General features: G+C 41.2%; 1 long non-coding RNA gene across 1 annotated transcript in view; it reads left to right on the top strand.

Moving 5' to 3' along the window:
- The first annotated feature begins 7,156 nt into the window (after positions 1-7,156).
- LOC127491743 (uncharacterized) overlaps positions 7,157-19,951 on the top strand; it is a 48,978-nt gene continuing 36,183 nt past the window's right edge. Inside the window, exons 1-2 of the long non-coding RNA XR_011387228.1 lie at positions 7,157-8,173; positions 18,476-18,550. This is a non-coding gene — a long non-coding RNA (uncharacterized lncRNA). The remainder of the gene's footprint in view (positions 8,174-18,475; positions 18,551-19,951) is intronic.

Here is a 19,951-nt window from a genome sequence, read left to right as displayed (position 1 = left end):
CCGCCGGGACCCTCAGCCTTCGGGAGTTTGCGGTTTTTGTGGTGTTCTCAGGTCTCTGGGTTCCTTGGAGAATGGACTAGGCCCCGACGTCGTCCGTGATTCTGAGGCTCGTACAACTCGTGTTACACACTTATTGGGGTCGTTTCGCGTTGTTTCCATGAAGGGAACAGTTTGGGAAAGCGGGTTATTTCCCTGGGATTAAGTTAGAATTAGTGTAGGTTCTTTTTATGCTGTCCTGAGAGCACACCTTCTAAAAACAGAATGACACAGCCACCCAACATCTTAATTTTGTTCGTTTCTAGAAGTTGAAGAAAGGGAAAAGTGCTGTCATTCTTCCCCGGTACAGGCAGAGGATGAGTTTTAGGTCCAAGTATCTCCCGCCCACCTTTTCGTTAACAGTGGATATTACCAAGCATTTCCTGATTTTTGAAGTTGGTCTTGTGTGCTGCCGTGGTGTTCCAAGCAACACTGCCAGCTAGAAACATTAGAACATGCACGGCCTTGTCTTTTCCAAAGGAAAAAGAAACTAAAATTTGCTCCTTTACTAGGTTAGCCGGTGACATGAGGGCCTGTGAGAGACTGAGATACTCACCCTCTGCTCGCAGGCTGTAATGGTTTTGGATATTACTGAGCTGACCAGAAGTGGATTTTCTTTCAGCTAAAATGAAAACAAACTGCCTACATTTCACACTTCAGGTTCTGAGTTTGATCTCTATGAAGACTTAGAGAACGCCCAGAAAGTCATTTTTGTTTTTCTATTGTTAATTTGTCACGTTTTTGGATTTCATATTACTATCCTGGGTCTATTTTTATATAAATTCTGTTGAATTTGTTAGGACTATGAAGGAGCAGTGACAATCAATGGGCTTCATTATGCTATAGAAAATTGCATTTGATCACTAACAAAAAAAACCATAGTCATCGATTAGACTGACGTAGAGAGTATACAATTTGTAGGAGAATAAATACAATTTTCCCATCAAGAATTATGGAAATAGATAAGAGAGCAAAATATAAAACTTGTTTATCGCAGTGAGGTACAGATATACTGTGTATTTTCCAAGATAATCATAAGTTTTGAGCATCTATGATATGTAGCAGCTCTGCTGGTGGCATGGGGCAACATATTGTCTTTGATAGTCATCCGTAATGTGCATTGGCCTTACTCCCACCCAAGGCTGCTCAAGTCCAAGTCCAAGAATATCTTTGCTATGAAGTTGTAGACTTCAGTGCACATACTTTGTTTGCCTCTTCAGTAATATTGCTGCCCATAACTCATATATATATATATATATATACACATACTTCTAAAGATTTATTTACTTGAAAGGCTGATAACAGAAGGGGATGGTGATGGTGAGGGAGGGAGCAAAAAAGAGTGCTTCCATCTGCTGGTTCATTCTCCAAATGCTTGAAACAGCTGTGGCTAAGCCAGGCCAGAACAAGGAGCCGGGAACTCATCCAGGTCTCCCATATGAGTAACAGGAACCCAGGTACTTGAGTCAGCATCCACTACCTCCCAGGTGCAATAGCAGGAAGCTGGATTGGAAGTGTAGAAAAGCTGAGACTCAACCGAGGCACTCCAGTATGGAGATCCTTATTCCACTGTGCCACAGGGTCCACCCTCTGTGCACGTATTTTAGAGCCAACAGCAATTGCATGCATGGTACTCTATTGAACTACTTACATATATTATTTCTAATCTTAATAACCACCTCGATTGCTGCATGTTACAAATGGAGAAAGATTAAGTAACTTGCCCAGTATCACACAGCTACATATGAAGCAGCAGGACCATGATAAGTTCAGTAATAAGTGACTGATGAATTATCTTGATCTATGTCTCATGCATGGGTACAGTTTTGAAGGAATGTTAGTGTCTTGCTTTGGGGACCGGGATTGTTATTTTCCCATTAAAATGCACAAGCAGCTTGGAATGTGCTGTAGAAATTTGAACTTCCTGGCCTGAGTTGTAGCTGTGAGCAGGTGTTAGAAGTGATTAGTGGGGGATGGCATTGGTCCCAGTCATCTGTTTTGCCTAGAGATTTCAGTAGTATCTAAATGCTATACTAAAAATCAACAAACTTCATGCACTTAGACATTCTCCATTGCTGAGAAGTTTCCACAGCTGTGTTCTTCTGAGTCAGACCAGAAAGAGAATCTCCTATTGCATCAATACCAGAAAATTTCAGGAAAGTTGAGCATAGCTTTGGACATGCAAGATCATCAGAAAAAGCAGCTGAGAGAAACCACTATAGCCATCCCATATGCCAAGGCTTCTTCCAATCCAGTCCCCAGCTCCAGCCCTTTCTTGTCTTCAACCTAGGGAAGTGTATGGGTTGAGGAATGCTGGTCAGTGCTGCTCAATAAGCAGGAAGTGTGGGGTCTTCTCCTTTATGCCTGCCTGATTGACACTTGCTCGTTGGAAGCAATTAATACTCAGAAGGCTGATTATTTCAAAATCCTTATATATTGAGCTGAAACTTTGAATGCATTGTTATTAAATCAAAGCAAGATGACAACATGGCAAGGGGATATTGTCTTTCATGTCTTCAGCCTCATTCTGTGCTTTACAGAGTTGTGTTCGCATTATGAAATCATTCACATTCAAATGACTTATTGAAACCACATAAAAAGTAAAAGGATTGTCTGCTCTATTTAAGCTTCTCTGATTGCCATAGGCATCTTTGTTTTACCTCTCTGTGAGCATGGCCACTGATGTGGGCAGGAGAGAGGCCGTTCTGTGTCTTCCTCCTTATTTCACGTGATGCTGCTCCAGAGGCCTGGCTTGAAAAAAGCAGGACATTCGCCTTAGACAGATGGAAGGCAGGGTCATTTTCAAAATGAAATGAGTGCACAAATCACACTGTGAAATTGGCATGCCCGTCACTGCTGCTGTGATGGAGCGACTTTCATTTGGTCTCCAATAGGCAATTGGGGAATAGCTTAGTTTTTTGGTCAGGGGTGAGCTTGAAAGGAGGTAAGTTAATTAATGATAGAAATTCTGGAAAGCAATAAACAGGGTGGACTACTATAACATATCATAAGGACCATTTTATTTGCAATAGAATCTTGAAAACCTGGAGCATATATCAAAAACTAAGTCCATACTATTCCCAGCAATAAGAAAGCATTTGGTATTTGCAATAAAATAATTTAGTGTCTTATTGAAAGGAATTGGGCTTTCAGGAAGTAGTATAGGACTCAGGGTGGATTTTGCTGACCGAGGATGTGTATTTGCCATGTAGAAAAATTCCATTTAGGCAACCTATATATGAGTTAAAGGCATAATGTTTGGTACTTAGCACATTTCTGTTTCTCCCTGCCAAAATTTGAGATGATCAAATTCTGTTGTGCAGTCTCTTCCAAACACAATTGGAAATGATTGTTTCTTACTTGCTTTGTAAAAATAGCTACAGCTTGTTGGTAAGCATTGTGAATATTTCAGCCACAGCCATGGTCATATCCTTATCCTTGATAAAGGATGGCCTTAAGAAAAAACTATTTTCTGGTTGTTATTTTTTGTCTCCCATTCAGTCCAGGCCATTTTATTCTGAAGGTCCAGTTTGGGAGACTGTGTTTCCTTGCTTTCTCTGCGGTCCAGGTTCAGTGTTTCCCCCACTGTGCATCCATTCATGATAATAGGACTGACTTTCCTGATACCACCTCCTTCAGCTTACACAATAACATGGTGCATAAAAAGGAATTAGCATGAAGACACAGATGTGGGTACAGCCACTGCAAATCGATTCCTCATGGTTGGAAAGTGCTGTGGGGTGTTCTGATGGAGCTATTCTCCAAATCACTTCATTTGAGCATCTTTCACTCTTATTTCCAAGAGGCAAGAAATATTGAAGTAGCACTTATTTCCTTCAACACTGATACCTTTTTTTTTAAGATTTATTTATTTATTTGAGTGGCAGAGTTAGAGTTACAGAGAGGCAGAGGCAGAGAGAGAGAGAGGGAGAGCAAGAGGGAAAGGGAGAGGTCTTCTATCTGCCTCTTCACTTCTCAAATGGCCGCAATGGCCAGAGCTGGGCCGATCTGTAGCCAGGAACCAGGAGCTTTTTCTGGGTCTCCCATGCTGGTGCAGAGGCCCAAAGACTTGAGGCATCTTCCACTGTTCTTCCAGGCCATAACAGAGAGCTGGATCGGAAGTGAGGCAGCCGGGACTCAAACTGGTGCCCATGTGGGATGCCGGCACTGCAGGCGGCAGCTTTACCTGCTATGCCACAGCACCAGCCCCAAGACTGGTACCTTTCATAGTCAGTTATATCCTGTTTATGCCTGTTTCATTTCTGCAGTAAAACCATGAAAACAATGCATTGTATGGGAGAGGTCTTTGACAAAACTCTATAGTCAAAAAAATGAGATTCCTAAAATAAAACTGTTATCTGCCTCTGAACACATTTTCTGGTTGACAAAGCCTCCACACTGTTTTTCCATGGTGACAGCCAGCCAGCCACCATGCCTTTGTGAAATGACACAAATTTTCATCTGGCTGTTGTCTAAGATGTTATAGACCTCATCTGTTTTCTTCTTAAGCCCTGAGCAGTGACAAAGTGCACAGAGCTGTCCTATTAGGTTACACTTTACATTTTCTGGCTAAGGTTAATCATAGTGTTACAGTTTGCCATCTTCACAGCATACCAGCCTTGAGAATACAAACCAAACGACCACTGGCAATGGTATTCTAGCAGCAGTCTGGTTTCTGCACTGGTTTTTGAGGCTTTCTCTGTGGAGGGTTGTGGAACACATTCTCAGGGCCTCTGCTGGTAGACTAAGAGACCCACGAGGAAGCGAGTCTGCCCCGCCAAGCTGCCTGCTCTGTCACTCCTCACATCTGACATGTCAAGTTCTGATAGTTCTGCCTCTGAAAAATCTCACCTCCATCTGCATCTCTCCAATGTCTACTGTTCCTTCTTGCTGTCTGCCACTACCATCTCTGTTCTGGGTAAATGCCTTTCCCTCAACTCTTCCTGGAACCCTTCCAAAAATGTCGAGGGGCTTTATTTCCCTTCTTGGTTTAGGGTTTTATTTTGGGTACCTCAGGAAGCCTTTAAATGCACGAGTTCACTGAATCTGGTACAAAATGGAATTTCCATAAGCTTGGCTGGCTGTGCCAGCATTAGTGTCTCACACAAGTAGAATTTTTTTGCTCATCCCAGTGATTCTTGCTGCCAAAATAAATGAGAATGTCTTGGGACTGACACTTCAAATGGTTTTGAAGGAATGCTTTCTCTATATGGTAACAGAAGTTGAAGGTAATGCAGAGAATTTAAATTGATTTAATTACTTTCTTCTAGTGAAGACTTTAATAACACTGTTTTGTTTTATAAGCACATCAAGTACTTTTCTTACCTGTGTGTCTTTATGCCATGGAAGGGTTCTTTAGAGATGATTTTGTCCTTCTCTGGCTTATGCAAATGGAACCCTTTCTGAAAGAACCTGTAAAAACCAAACCAACCAACCAAACAAAAAATTGGTCAAGACATCAATCAAAATGTCCTCAGGTAGTACACATGTTTGAAAGAAACTAGTTCCGTGTAAAACCACCTAATGTCAAATCCTTCCTTGTTCTGCTGTCACCAACAATGTGATCATGGAAAAGTTTCCTAAGCTCACTGAATTACAGTTCTCTTATTGGTAAAACAGGGACAAAAAATGATGTAAATTTATTATGAAAGTTCAAGCTAATTAAAGCATTTGGCCCATAGTATGTACTTAACGCATTTTAACTACTTTAATGACATAAATGGAGCTATTGAAGTTTCTTGGGAATCTTATTAGACTGTCTTAGGCTTTATCAACTATAGGAAAAACTTATTGAATCAATCATTTTCTATTCAAGCATAGATATTTTTCTGACACATCAGATACTGCATTCCTAACAGTGCCTGATACACTCCAGAATGTAGGAAGGCAATTATCTGGCATAATTAAATATCCTTCTCTAAGAAGTCAAAGTTCCAAGTTAATTGGTTTATTTTGTGCATTCAACAAATTCACAAGCACTTACTCCACCCAAGGCCTTGTAGCCTGCAGAGGACGCAGGACCTTTTCTAAAGGGTTCCAAGCACTTCTGCCATTTTCTGTTGCCTTTGCAGGTGCATAAAATCTATGAAAAAACTTCACAAAGTATATTCTGTTTTCACTTACTCTTGTTCACCTATCTATATATTTTTAAAAATATTTTATTTATTTATTTGAGAGGTAGAGTTACAGACAGAGGGAGAGACAGAGAGAAAGGTCTTCCATCCATTGGTTCACCCCCCAAATGGCCACAATGGCCAGAGCTGAGCTGATCCAAAGCCAGGAGCCAGGAGTTGCATATGTCATCGTGGCTCGCTGGTTTCGCTACTATATCTTAATTCCATTGTGTGAATATAGCATTGTTTACTTGCCAGCTCTTGCATTGTTCAGCATTTGGATTGTTTCTAGGTTTTTGCTGTTCTGAAAAGTGCTGCTATGCAACATTTTTATATATGCCCTTGGTGTACATGAACGAGAGTTTTTCTTGGTATGCTTACCCAGGTATATATACCTAGAAGTAAAATTATTGTGTTGCCACAGCAGACTCATAGAATGGCAAATGCCCAAAACAGCACTCCTGCCTCAGAATCAACCCTTGGGACATTCGGATCTGACTAAAAGGTCCATGAGAGTCTCACAGGCATGGAAAGCCATGACACGGTGGCAAAAAACAATCTAAATGAAGGATCCTGGTGAACAACACCCCAGCAGAAGGATCAGGCCATCAAGGAGAGAGGCACCTTTCTCTGAAGGGAGGAAGGAACCTCCACTGTGATATGGCCTTGACTAAACAAATTCAGAGTCGGTGAACTCAAGGGTCTTCCATAGCCTAGACAGCTCATAGCAAGAGTCTCGGGTGATTGCTGACATCATAAATAAGAGTGCCAATTGTTAAATCAACAACGGAGTCATTGGGTACATGCTCCCCACGCAGGATCTCTGTCCTTAGTATGTTTATCTATGAAACTCAAAAACAACATTACTAGTCGAACAATACCCTATACCTGGTTCGGTTGTGTGAGTGCAACCTGTTGAAATCCCTGCTTAGTATATACTAAGTTGATCTTCAGTGTATGAAGGTAATTGAAAATGAAACGTGATGAAGAGCGGGATGGGAGAGGGAGTGGGTGAGGGGAGGGCCACGGGAGGGAGGGAGGTCGGGGGGGGAAGCCACAACAACACAAAAGATGCATTTTATATTCTACTTAAAACTATTGGTTGAACTCTGTAATTAATACACAATTACTCTTAGGTGTTTAATTAATGCTATAACTAGTACTCAAACAGTATTTTACACTTTGTGTTTCTGTGTGGGAGCAAAACGTGGAAAGCTTTACTTAACATACGCTAAATTGATCTTCTGTATATAAAGATAATTGAAAATTAATAGTGATGTGAAGGGGAAGGGGAGAGGGAGTGGGAGAGGGGGACGTTGTGGGTGGGAGGGAAGTTACGGGGGGGAGGAAGCTATTGTAATCCATAAGCTGTACTTTGGAAATTTATGCTCATTAAATAAAAAAAAAGTAATAAAAAAAAGTTGTCATAAGTAAAAAAAAAATTATTGTGTTGCTAACTATTTGAGTGTTTGGCATTAGTACATAAAGCCAAACTATTTTCTGCAATAGTTGCCCTAATCTACATTCTCACCAACAGTGGAGAGATTCTGTAAATATGTATCCTCTTTAACACTGCCACTGTCAGAATTCATATTTATTCCACATGTACTTTCTCTTTTGTGAAAAGCCTGTGCTTGTCTTCTGCTCACCTTTCTATTGGGTTGTTAGTACTTTTCTTAATGATTTGTGGAAGTCCTTTATATATCCATTATACTAATCCTTTATCAGTTACTCATGTGTGAATGTTAAATTTCTGCTTCTGGTTTGTAACTTTTCCACCTTCTTTGAACTACTTAGTTTTTTATTTAGTTTTTAAAGATTTATTTATTTATTTTGAAAGGCAGTATTACAGAGGGAGAGACAGAGATCTTCCATCCACCAGTTCACTCCCCAGATGGCTGCAATGACCAGCACTGGGCCAGGCCGAAACCAGGAGCCATGAACTTCACCTGGGTCTCCCACGTGGGCAGCAAGGGCCTAAACACTTGGGCAATCTTCTGCTACTTTTCCAAGGCCATTAGCAGGTAGGTGGATCAGAAGTGGAGCAGCCGGGATATGAACCAGTGCCCATATGGGATGCAGGCATTACAAGCAGTGGCTTTACCCACCATGCCATAACACCAGCCCAGGTACTTAGTTTCAGTGTAGTCAAATTTATTATTTTTTTCTTCTACAGTCAATGTCTTTTTATATCTTGCTTAAAAATCCTTTCCTTACTCTATGTATGAATTATATCCATACTTTTTATTGTTTTGTTTCTGAATTTAAATTTTTACCTATCTGGAGTTTTTGTATATAATGTGAGGTAGATATTTATTTATTTTTCAAATAATTTTTTTCCCTGCTCCATTTATTAGTCAGTCTTTTAGTTTGCGTATATGCACAGGCCTGTTCCTGACTCTCTGTTCTTTTCCATTGTTCAGTTTTATCAAATTCTGGGCCAACACTACATTGTCTTTTTTGTTTTTAATTCTCATTTTTCTGATGTTTGTCTTTTAATGTTAATATAAAATAACAGCAATGATTTAGATATGTTCTCTAAACTTTTGCAAACTAAAGTATCTTTGCTTATGTGGAAAACATATAACTTTTGACTAAATAATTTTATTATCTTAACCAAGTTTCAAATTCTACATTGATATGTATATGAAAATAAATGACGAAAAAGTTGATAGCATTGCATTCGGGAAACACGTGTTCAACATTAGCAATTGAGTATAAAATTAGCTTAATAATACAGTTATTATTTTGATGGCTTCACTAAGGATTTTCTGAAGGCACTCTGTTAAAAACACACATCTGACTGAGAAATAAATGTAAGTTAAAAAGTAATATTAATTAATAACACAGACAAATCTGTTCATTATGGATGAACAGCCAATTTGGGATAATACTGCTATAGAAATATTAGCTAAGTTTGAAAAATGTCCAAAAACCTTACTTTAATAATAAATAAAGAGAATAATCAAAGAGTTTCACTTTTTAAATCATAAGGTTTTTTTCAGTTACATGCTGAATTCTATTTTTAAATTTTTTAAAAAATAAATAAAAGAGAAATGATGATTTATAGTAAAACAGTATGTAGTTTCATATAGCAGGGTTAGGTCATGACAACCCTAGGAAAAGACCTTCAGGAATATTCAGAGTGCCTGCTAGGAGTAATGTAGCCTTCATTAAGAACTTACAGGGTAGGGACCTGGGGAGATACTGTAGAGAAGGCATCATATCATTTGAGCCTTAATGAATTGGTAGTCTTAAAACTGGCAGATCTGAGACAGAGAAAGAATTTCAGTGCCAAGTAAAGACACAAATTATATTTATTGAAAGTTCATTGTGAGAGTGGAGTGAGTTGGATTTTTTTTTTTTGCGATTTTTGTTTGGGGGGTGCTGGTGCAGGCCCAGGTTAATTAATACCTGTGTCACATCCCCTTAAGCTGGTGCACTCCAACTCAGAGGCTGACCCACTTGCTTTGTTTTGAGCCAATCATCCAGAGACTATAAATTAAGTTCTGAGAACATAAACCAATAACCCAAAGCAATAAACCCAGGCTTAATAAAAATGAAACAAGTTGCCCACATTTCACTGTAAGCTGTAGCTCTATTAAGTACATTTTCATTGTATGTATTTTTATAGTACATTTATAATAACTTTTTTTCCTCAATTGACAAGTATTTCCTACTGTTTTATTTTTCTCCTGTGGTTGAATTAGTTATTTTTTAAAAATAAAATTTGGATACTTTAAAAGCATAGTTGTGGTTGCTGGGTAGTCAGAGAGTGGGGAAGGGCCCCAGTTTGACTCTATGATGACTAGATTGGCCTAGTGAGAACTGCATTCTTTCCGAGGTAGGGTCCCTAAACTGTGTTTCACCCTCCTGAATCTACCAGCAGGGTGCTGGGGAGAGGGGCTGTTGTTTTGCCCATCCATCAGTAGTTCCTCTAGAAGTTTAAGGGTCTAACTAGCAGTTTCCTTGAAATGAGCATTAGCTACTAAGTTTTTTAGACCACTGGCAATACAATAGTGTTAGGACCCCTTTTGAAGGCCTCATGGTCACTTTTGATATTGGAGGAGGATGTTATATTTCATTGGATTAAAAAACCATGTCACTTGGGTGAGCATTTGGCACAATACAAAAGTTGCTGCTCGGGACCCCTGCATTCCCTATCAGAGAGTCTGGTTTGAGTCCCAGTTCCTCAGCTTCTGATCTAGCTAAAGTGCTTGGGCCCCTGACATCCACTTTTGGAGACCCTGATGGAGTTCTAACTCTTGGCTTCAACTTGATCCACCCTTGTTGCAGGTGTTTGGAGTATGAACCAGCAGATGGAAGAATCTCTCTTTCTCTCTCTCTCCCTCTCTCCCCCCTCCCTCTTTTCCTCCCTCTCTCTTTCTCTCCCTGTGTATGTATGTATCACTGCCTTTCAAATAAAATGAAAATAAATAAAAATTATTTTTGCACAAACCATGTCAATGATTTAAGTTTGTAAAAGGTTTTGAAGGCCAGCGCCGTGGCTCAATAGGCTAATCCTCCACCTTGCGGCGCCGGCACACCGGGTTCTAGTCCCGGTTGGGGCGCCGGATTCTGTCCCGGTTGCCCCTCTTCCAGGCCAGCTCTCTGCTATGGCCAGGGAGTGCAGTGGAGGATGGCCCAGGTGCTTGGGCCCTGCACCCCATGGGAGACCAGGAAAAGCACCTGGATCCTGGCTCCTGCCAACGGATCAGCGCGGTGCGCCGGCTGCAGCGGCGGCCATTGGAGGGTGAACCAACGGCAAAGGAAGACCTTTCTCTCTCTGTCTCTCTCTCTCACTGTCCACTCTGCCTGTAAAAAAAAAAAAAAAAAAGGTTTTGAGTCTCATTCTAAATATAATACCTCTAAAAATGTAGTCTGACTGAACCCAGACCATGTGTACTACTGTACACACTAGTAGTACACACTAGAACCCAGACTGTGTACTACTGTACACAGTCATGCTCTATGATATTTAAATTAAAACAGTTTTTTTTACTGCTGATACGTCTCTGAATTCTTCCACTCCAGGATTGCCAGGTTTTCCAAATAAAACTCCAAGATGTTTGTTATAAGTAGAGTAAGTATATTTGGTTGTATTCACTTTATGAAAATCATTTGTTTATCTAAAATTTAAATTCAAGTGGACATCCAGCACTTTATCAGGCAACCTTTGTTCACCCCAATATTTCATCCTCATATTTCTTACTTCTACTGTATTACTGATTTCTTTCATGTTGTTTTTAAAATTTTATTTATTTAAAAGAGGGAGTTACAGAGAGAGGTAGAGCCAGAGAGAGAGAGAGGTCTTCCATTCTGCTGGTTCACTCCCCAGATGACTGCAACAGTCAGAGCTGAGCTGATCTGAAGCCAGGAGCCAGGAGCTAGAAACCAGGAGCCTCTTCTGGGTCTCCCATGTGCGTGCAAGGGCTCAAGGACTTGAGCCATTCTCTGCTGCTTTCCTAGCCCACAGCAGAGAGCTGGATTAGAAGAGGAGCAGCCAGGACTTGAACTGGTGTCATATGTTATGCCGGCGCTGCAGGTTGGGGCTTTTACCTGCTGCACCACTGCGCCAGCCACTCACGTCACTTCTTAGAGCATATCCCTTCTGTGGTCTTATAACTAAAAAATATGGAAGATACTCCTTTTGCTTACTTTCTTCTGAATGCTATTAGCACCAGAAATTGAGTAGAAATAACACTGGTGGGGGGAGTGTATATGTAAGAATAGTGGTGTTAAAGAAAAGCTGTAGGAATACATATATCTTATCCCAGGTAAAAAATGTAGCTGCATGTTCATTTGGCTGCCTATATATGTTACACATTTTGATATATTGAACTAATTACTGATGATATTCATTAATTAATAATGATCTTAATTATTTTTAAACCTGTGCCTTGGGGATTGCTAAATAGATTTGATGGTTTCATCCAATAGATTCAATTCAGTTCCTTTTCAGTGTGTGAGTAGTGTTCTTGGCAGAATACCAAGCTTATACTGGAAATATTAGACATTTCTACTCTAAAGAGTCAATATGCCATATCCTGCATTGGAAATTTCTCATGTTCTCGTCTCCTTGGGTCACAGCCTCACCACTGTCCTACTGGACTATCTCTTCTCATCTTTTCTCATTTCTCCTAGTTTATCTCCATTCCCAAATCCCCTCTTCCTTAGAATGGCTGCTGCCGCCTCAGAAATCTTCCCCCCCTTATAAGCTGTCACGTCTCTTCTAGCCCACACCCAAAGGACCACCTTTCTAAAGCCAAAGTGGCTTATGAACAAAATACAAGGCTTGGGACTGGGGTGCAGCGGGTCAAAGCCCTGGCCTACAGCACCAGCATCCCATATGGGTGCCAATTCTAGTCCTGGCTGCTGCACTTCCAATCCAGCTCCCTGGGAAAGGAGCAGAGGATTGACCAAGTCCTTGGGCCCCTGCATGCACATGCGAGACCCGGAAGAAGCTCCTGGCTCCTGGCTTAGGATTGACTCAGCTCTGGCCGTTGCAGCCATTTGGGGAGTGAACCAGTGGGTGGAAGACTCACTCACTCTCTCTCTCTCTCTCTCTCTCTGTAACTCTTTCAAATAAATAAAATAAATCTTAAAAAAGACAAGGCTCCATCAGGTAAATATTGCTGCCAGCTCCCAAAACAGTATTTCAGTCTCCCCTGTTGTTACTAAAGGGAAGAGGGATAACAGAGAGCCATGATTCCAGCCTAACCAGGAGGATGAACAGAGGGACTCTCCATGGAACCTTGTGTTATTGTTGAGCCACTGTGGAAGGAAGGATGAAGACCAGAAGATGATGGAGCTGCTCAAGAGAAGCTTTATTGGGCCTGGATAGAGATACCCAAGCCAGATGACCAGGCAAGGGCCCAAGGGGGCAGGAGAGGAGGACTGTCCTCACCTTTCCTAGCTTTCTTTTTGGTTCCTGAAGCTGAAGAAATCTTGCTGAGGTGCTGAAGGGCTGAGGGACAGACACTGGCATTCTTCTCTCAAGCAGTATCCTCTTCAGTCTGAGTTGTGTACAATGGGAAGGGACTCTATTGCTGCAGAATGGGAGACTGCTGTTAACAGGTTGGTCTATTGAAACACATGTGGCTACCTTTTGCATCTCCTAGGAGTGGCTTGGGTGCACTCTGATAAGTGACAAAAGAAAGGTATAGAGGGAGATCACAGCTAGCTATTTGGCCCATGAAGGAGGCATTAATTAATTGGACCTCAAAGGATTACTGAATAGACACCCTCACATTAAGAGGTAGCATCTGTTATGTTAAGAGAAGTGCATTAATATGTGATGTTTTAATCTTGTCAAATGCCTGCAACTGGAAACCAGGATATCAATTCAGGTCTTCCATATAGATGGCAGGAACCCATGTACTTGAACCATCAGCACTGCCTCCCAGGATCTAGAGTAAACTAGAGTCAAGAGCCAGAGCCAGGTGTCATACCCAGGTACTCCAATATGGGATGCAAGCATTGTTGTTTTTAAAAATTATTTATTTGATATAGTTACAGAAAGAGAAGGAGAGACAGAGGTCTTCCATCTACTGGTTCACTCCCCACATGGCCTCAAAGGCCAAGGCTGGGCCAGGCCAAAGGCAGGAGCTTCTTTTGGGTCTCCCACGTGGGTGGCAGAAGCCATCTTCCACTGCTTTCCCAGGCCATTAAAAGGGAGCTAGATTGGAAGTAGAACAGCTGGAACTTGAACCAGTGCCTGTATGGGATGCCAGCATCACAGGCTGCTGCTTTACCCACAATGTCACAACACCAGCCCTGGATGCAAGAATCTTAACTGATGTCTTAACCACTTGGCTAGACTCCTGTCTCCCTACCTCTGTTTTCAACAGATAGATTAGTAATGCTGGTAACTTACAAATGAGAACACTTGGGAAAATATGAAGATCAGAATAGCCCATGGAAACAGGTACCATCCTTACAGAATCCAGTGTCATATTTTTAGTGCCTACTTAAATAATCCCCTTCAAAAACACACCTCCTGAAGAAGAAAAATAAGAATACAAATTGATCTATCACAAATACAGAAAAAAAAAAGTCACCCAAAACCTGTCTCTGGAGAGAGTCTTTCTCTGCTGCCCTGGGAACCACATTCATTACAGCCCAACAGGGTGACTTCCACCCCCTAGCTTAGACTCTTAGAGAGGTGTGTGGAGGTAAAAGCTGCCACCTCTGGGGTGGTCACATGAGAAGCAAATCCACTTGGTGGATAGACATTTTTAAAACCTGCCACATATGTTAGCTATTTTACGGCAATTAAATTGTTGGGGATCTGCAAGGTGAATGTGCAATAAAACCTTTCACAATAAACCATGTGGAAAATCGTCTAATCCAACTCCTGGAGGTCAAAAGCCACAGAAACATGTTGTTTTATACCATGGAGAAGAAGTCAGATCCTTTCAGACAGCTTGCTTTTTTTCCTTTTTGCTTTATAGCTGGTGCTCCAGGTTTGGGAGGAAGGTGAACAGTGTGAAGTGCCAGTGGCAGGGGTGGAAGAGGGTGGGGAAGCCTCCCTTGTCAAATGGGACCCCGAAAGTTCTTTACCAGTAACTTCTGAAGCTTCATTGCTTCTCTGGCCCCCTTTCAACACTCTCAGGAGGAAGATATTCTTCCAACAGAATAGGGAAGGGAAGAAAGGGAAATAGTTTCTTGGTGAGCTTCTCAAGGACAAGGAGGTAAGGCACCTAAGTCAGAACAGGATTTCACAGAGAAAGGGCTTGGGGTTTAGGAGGTGTAAAATAGACATTATGATCATGTTTATTGCATCATATGCATGGAGCACTCAACCCTCAGAACACTGGGGAACCTTTCATTTTCTCCTAAGAAAAAGCAGTGGTCTGATTAAAAAATGCTTATAAGAGCTCAAGATACATTCTTACTAATTTGTACTTTGAGGACTTAAGCATAAGTCATTTAGCTATATGAGATCCTAGAAAGTCATTATAGTTAAAAAGAAGTTTTGGGGCCAGCACTGTGGCATAGTAGGCTAAGCCTCCATATGGGCACCGGTTCAAGTCCCAGCTGCTCCACTTCTGATCCAGCTCTCTGCTATGGCCTACGAAAGCAGTAAAAGATGGTCCAAGTCCTTGAGCCTCTGCACTCACATGAGAGACCCAGAAGAAACTCCAGGCTCCTGGCTTCAGATCGGCACAGCTCCAGCCAGCATTGTGGCCATTTTGGGAATAAACGAATGGATGGAAAACCTTTCTCCCTCTTTCTGCCTCTGCCTCTCTGTAACTCTGCCTTTCAAATAAATAAATAAATCTTTTTAAAAAAAGTTTCTAGGCCAAAAAAAAAAAAAAACATTTGAAGTTTTGCAGTAACTTCTGGAAAATGGCTGATTAAATTTTCTTACCTCTGTTTGAAGTTCCTTGTGAAAACTTCTGTCATACAAATTTATTTCCAAAAATATGCTTCCAGTGAAGTCAGAATTCTATTCAGTTCTCCTTTATCTTTTCTACCCAATTGTTTTAAAATATGTGATTTAGAATAATGAAGAGCATGAAATTCATGGTTAAACTATTTTAAGAAGAAAGAAGAGGGTTGATGTTAGTAGTCAGAATACCTTCAGATTGCAAACAATCAAGAAACCATCACTATGCAGTGGTCTTAAGTTCTGCCTGAGGAATGAAACAGGCCAACAAAGAAGGAACTTGAGTCCTGAATCAATCTGTAGAAGGATGACTCACCCTGGTGAACAACTGCACTGAACTTTTATGTGTATAAGAAGTAAACTCCTCTGTCTTATTTGTTAAAACTGCAGTCCAGGAAGAGACACTTAGTGAATTCCTACTATGCGTGTGGCATGCTGGGTAGTAGGGATTCATCAGTGAATAACATATCATTCCTGCCATCAGGGAGTTCATCCTGGAAGGAGAAGACATCCAGGCATACACACAAGTTCACCATAGTGTGTTAAGAACAGTAATAAATATGAGGTGCTGTGAGAGCATATAGCTTTGGGCGTTTGGAGAAAGACTCCCAGCAGAAGCAGTGTTTAAGTGAAGCACTGAACAGTGGTGGTATGGACTGAATGTGTCCCCGTAAAATGCATGAAGAAGTTGTAACCCCTGTTGTAATGGTAATAGTATTTGGAGATGGGGTCTTCGGAAGATAGAGTTAGATGAGGTCATGAGGATGGGGGCCCACACGACAAAGTTAAATCCCTTATAAGAAAAGCCTCCTATGTGAGGACACAGTGAGAAGGCTTTATCCGCATGCCAGGAAGGGGGATCTCAACAGAACTTGGTAACATTGGAACCTGGCTCTTTGAATTCTAGCATGAATAACTTCAGTTGTTTAATCCACCAGTTCTATGGTATTTTATTATGGCACCCTGGTGAAGACAAGTGCATTTCTTTCCAAGAGACCAGACTTAGCGAAAGTCCAGAAATAAGAGAGGGCGAGAAAGAGCTTTGCTGCAGAGAAGGTGAAAAGCTTAGCTCAGATTGCATCTGACAGGAGGAGCTCACACTGCACTGAGGCCTTCGAACAGGTTTCCCGGGAAGATAGCGTTTGTTATGAATGAAGCTTGAACAGCAGCTGAAGATGATAGAATCACCTGAGGGACCTGTGGGCATGATCTAAAGGTTAGGCAGGCAGAGAGAATTAAGGACTTGGTCTAGAGCTGGTATTAGTAGTACCTGTAGCCTCTTTAACAAGGAAGATATTCAAATGCTATCAGCTGGCAGATCAGCTAGATTTGACATAGCCTAGCAGCAAAGAGAAAAGAGGAACAGTTCTGAAAAATACAGTTTACTCACAAACAACATTGTTAAACACGTGAGGACTTCAAGTCTCAAAGTAATAGAAACAATGCTGTAGCCTCTGAGGTTGGCAGTAAAAGCAAGTGCTTCGGGGCCACTGCAGAACTTTGGGTCTAACATTAATGAATTCCTCACTCCAGAGAGAGAAGTCATTATTTGCATCATGATTTCTGACTTGGAAAATAATCAGAAGGAATAAATCAAAAATCTTTATTTCCCAATGAGCATCATTTGGTGAACTTTTTTTATTGCCTCTATTCTAGGTTTTCCTTATCCTGAAGTCTTCACAACAACAGAGCCTCCCTCCTCCCAAGTCTTGTCTAATCCTTTCATAATTCAAGATCACAGGGCTGCTGTAAAAACCCAGCCTCAGTGTTGTGCTTATTCCGTGTGCTTGGCAGAGCAAGCAATTCCATTTTCCAGCGCTCCGCGACCATGTGGTGATAAATAAAGCTGCCACCCTCTGCCTGCCCACCGTATTTAAAATGACACATTGGACAAGTGGTCTCTATTGCCTTCACTTTTTTCATAAAAAGGCTAAAAATGATCTGTGAATGCAGTAAATCTTAATTTCTAAAATAAACTCCAAATATAGGGGGGAAATCACAAACCAGTTTAGACTGAAGTGCATCTGATGATCATATGGCAAGGGCTTGAATACTAAAGAGGTAAAGCAATTTGAAAACTAATTTCAGTAGCCTCTTGCATGTGTGGGTTTCTTCTTTCCTTTCCTGAAGCAAGCTTGCCTTCTCACAGTGTAACATCACTGGAAATTAAAAGCACAAATTCAGGAAGAGCCAAGTCAGTATTCTAAAATGCTGTACTTCTAAATATAGAACCTCAGAATTTAAAAATTCCCTACTTTTATGATCACTCTTACTCATAATTAGATTTTATTGAATAGTTATTGTGTGTGCCAAGTCTTTCCTGCATTATCTCTTTGAATTTCTCTGAGTCTGTCGATTTTATTTTCAGATTTCCCACTCTGAAATCAAGGGCATTCTTCTTCCTCTATAACCATTAAAAGGAGAGTTGAGTTAGAGTCACCATTGAATACCAAGACCTTGAGTGATCTCCAAGTTGAATGAGTCAATATTAAACCATCTTATTGAGCCACATAATAGATTCCTTTACCCACATTCAGAGTTCTCCCACATCTTGTACAAACCCACTTGTAAACCTTATTTCCAGCACCTCTCCTTCATCTGCTGTGCTCCAAACTCATCACCCTGTGCTCTCTGTCCCCACTCTCTCCCACCTCTGTGCCTTTGCTCTAGGTCAGTTGTCTACTTTGATTACCTTTCTCACCACCTTCATCTCATATTCCCTACCCAGCCATTAAGTCCAGCTCAAATTTCAGCCTTCCTTAATCCTTCTACCCAAAGCCTTTCTGGCCATCCAATGCTCTTTATTAAATTCAGAAAACCTGCCTTTGTGAGGATGTTCACAGCAGAATGGTCATCCCAGTAAAAATGGGAAGCAACAAAAATGTTCACTGCTACTTGTCAGTTAAATAAATTATTGCATTCTTATATTTTCTAGAGAAGAATTTAGTGATTAGCCATGGTGCTACAGATCTATGTATTTACTGATTGGAAAGATACCCACAATAGATTGGTAAGTACAAAAAAAAAAAAAAAACCATATTTGATCTTATCTTTAAAAACACAGGTAATTTGAATATCGTCTGCTTCAATTTTCAGTAACTTAAGTCTCCCTCCCTTCTGACCTGCCCAAGCAGAACCTCAGAAGTGGCCCAAGGTTGTTCCTGAAAGTCCCCAAGGAGCATGGATGGAGGTGCCCCATAGCCATAATCATTCCACTGTTCCTGCTCCTGAAGGTGCATTAAGAAGCTTCAGTGCCCCACTTTCTGATGGAGCCTGTTATGGGGAGGATGTTGATACACCCAAGCCATCAGTGAGTAAGCTGGCACTGGGTTTCACCTGGTACTGAAGTCTTCCAGACCCACCTCTTCCTTTATCTCCCAAGTGTGAGGAGGGTCCTCTGCACACCAACCTCTGATACACAAGATCAACAGGATACGAACCCTGTCCTGAAAAGGCTGTCAGACTGTCCAGGTTTCCACTTCCTAGTCCTGCTTGGAAGTTCCTTCATAGCTATAGGATCTTAGTACACTGCTCTAGGGTAGGCCCATAGACAGAGAGCTGAGTAAGAAGACTGTGTGGTTCAAATCTCAGCACTGTCAGTTACTAGCTTACCTTCTTGGGCAAATCACAATATTTCCATATAGCTTCATGGTACAAAATGAGATAAGTATATCAAAATAATTCTTCATAAAAATCTCTCTCAAAAGCATTATTAAACACATACCGCATTCTACCTCTCCTTCTCTAATGTCTGCTAGGATACCTGCCAATCCATGTAGCTTTTGAGAATGTCTAAGCTCGTGGTTATTTAAAAAATAATTTTTAAAGATGCTGGTATGGGAACAACAGCTACTTGACTTCACAGATCTGACCTTCCGTTTCCTCCTGAGATTAGCAGTGACCAGAGTTAGGCTATTTATCACCTTGGTAAAAGGCTCTCAGATGGTAGCAGCTCAGTGGATCCAGCAGCTCTTGGTAGGAACTCACAGCCCATTCTCAAATTCTCATCCATCCTCTGAAGTAGGATCTCAAAACCAATCACTACACATGTCAAGTAGGAGTCTTAGTCCATTTTGCTATAACAGAATACATGAGACCAGGTAATTAATAAAGGCAAAGTTGTTATTTTGGCTCATGATTCAGGAAGCTGGGAAGCCCCAGGACTTGGCACTGGCGCCTGGTGAGGACCGAGTGCTGCTTCATAACACAGCAGAAGGGCAAGCAGGCATGTGCTGAAGAAACAATAGATGAGGTTTGGCTTCCCTTTATAACAACCTGCTCCCTCGGAGACTAATTCAGTCCTGTGAGCATGAGAACTCACTCCAGCAAGAATTAACCCCGTCCTGTGATCGCTGCATTAATGCCTCTTAACACCCTGATCACTTCTTAGAGTTTCCACTGTCCCTCAACA

The sequence above is a fragment of the Oryctolagus cuniculus genome, chromosome 3 (genome assembly GCF_964237555.1).
Source record: "Oryctolagus cuniculus chromosome 3, mOryCun1.1, whole genome shotgun sequence".
Lineage (NCBI taxonomy): Eukaryota > Metazoa > Chordata > Mammalia > Lagomorpha > Leporidae > Oryctolagus > Oryctolagus cuniculus.
Note: the sequence above shows the minus strand (reverse complement) of the source record. Positions and strands in the feature narration are given on the sequence as shown.